Source organism: Amblyomma maculatum, chromosome 1 (assembly GCF_055883805.1).
Source record: "Amblyomma maculatum isolate TAMU_Amacu chromosome 1, ASM5588380v1, whole genome shotgun sequence".
Lineage (NCBI taxonomy): Eukaryota > Metazoa > Arthropoda > Arachnida > Ixodida > Ixodidae > Amblyomma > Amblyomma maculatum.
The window spans coordinates 38083930-38085957 of NC_139344.1; positions in this window are offsets into that span (position 1 = coordinate 38083930).

A 2028-nucleotide genomic window follows, 5' to 3' on the forward strand; every position below is an offset into this window, starting at 1 on the left:
TGAAGTCGTGAGCTCTGCTGTGTAGGGCCACCCAAGATAGACAGGTCACGGCAGAGAGTTCTGACAAAATGTGATTCACTCGAGAAGGTAATGGCAACCCACTCCAGTATTTCCTGCCAAGAAAACCCTATGGCCAGTTTCTGTCTTTACTCTTCAACATCTTTATGTGCATACTCAAGACTGTCTGTCAAGTTTCTCTGTTCTGCTCTTAATTCCCGGATTTCATTTCGCACGTCTCTTTCAAGTGCTCCCCGCGCTATTTTCAATTCCAGCTTGATTTCCTCTTTTAGCTTCAAGAAATCATTTCTTAGCTCTTTTATACACTTCGCAAAGTCCGTTGTCATTGTAGGTCTCTGGTACGTAGAAACACGCCACTTAAAAACACAGCTTGACAGCAGCGACTACCAATTCGATTTCACCCTCCCAGCCCGATTTGGCAGCCCCTGCTAGATTGGCAATGTTACGTGATTTCGTGACGCCACATATCCTGGGGACCAGTGAGTGCACAGCCATGCCCCCTGCCAACGGCCAGCTGCCAGAACTATACCCGTGATGTTACGCTCACAGCGACAAAGCTGACGCCGATGTCGACTACGACGACGCTGGGTTTTCTTGGGGAATAAGACCTTTGACGTTATCGTGTTAAAAAGTAGCGGAAGGTGAACTTCAGGCAGGTAGATACTGCAAAGACAACGCAATAATTATTATGCCTCGCACGCAGCCACACGCGAAATGTGCAATGAGGAGAACGGTTCTGAACCCGTATACCTGTAGAGACCGACGCTGTACTACGTAGTCGTGAAATGTTGTGAAGCTTAGAGAAAGCAAAAAAATAAAAACGAATGGCAGAGTAGACAGTGTACAAGAAACACTCGCCGGAAAGAAAACTGAACCAAATGAATTTCGAGGCAGCTTCAGATTCCATCTCAGGTCAGCGTACAGTGAATTAACGCGGCAGCGTTAGAGGCCCCATTTTTCTACGCACACACGTTCGTGTAGCTTGGTTAAAGCGAGGCTTTATATCAATGTGAGCTGGCATTTCCCATATAAGGTAGCTCTCGACTATGCTCTAGCGAGTGTGCGTACAAATCGAGGGATTAGCGGACAGGGGAGTACCATAGTGCATGTCCACGAAAGCGGATCCACAGGAGGACCTGCATGTGGAAGCCATTAACGCTTTCATGTCTACACGTAAAGGCTCAACTTTAAGGCGGTAGATTTACTTCAACAGCGACGCTAATTAGCAAGTCGAAGCTGTGCCATTGAGGCATATTTTACGCCATCACAAGCTCTACTGCGTGAGCACAGCGAGGGAGTAGATATTTTAGATTGCAGAAAAAGCGTAGTAGACATGCCGCGGATTACGTACACAAACCCTTCGGTAAGTCACCTGCCCCTGCCGAGGACCATAACGGGCCTTTGCGTTTACGACCATACTTGACAAAACACAGAGGGAAATTCACTTTTTTCTTGTGGCAGCGTTTTTATTATACTTAACCTCAAGAATTCGGTAACAAAAGTAGCTCCTGCAATGCATGACGAAAGCCTTCAAAATAGGTGCAGTGGTTGCCAAAAGGTACACTGCCAGTAAAAATTCTGCAGTGAAAAATCACGTGTCATCGTTGCTCTTACGGGGAACGTTCAACACGACACAAAAAAGGGTGATGAAATTCACTGCAAAGCTTGAAAATAGGTGAACAACTCGTCTGTTTACCCATGCAGATGACATCGTCTTTAATATTACTATGCAGAAAAGTTTTGGGAGCGCCGTCAGTGTTCATACCCGCATAACGCCATTAAAATAATAAAAAAAAAACATTGAACAGGCTTTCAGCAAGGCCTCCACTAAGAATGATTATCCTGCATTTTGTGAAGTCACAAGATTTTTAGAGGCAGGGAGGACAGCAGGAATATTGCGTACAGCCCGCATGACTTAATTAAAACTCGGGCTGTATTCGCAGACACCGAAAACAGGGCTTTCATGAAGAGAATGAGCATGCTTCATCACGCGTGAAATTATAGAATTAA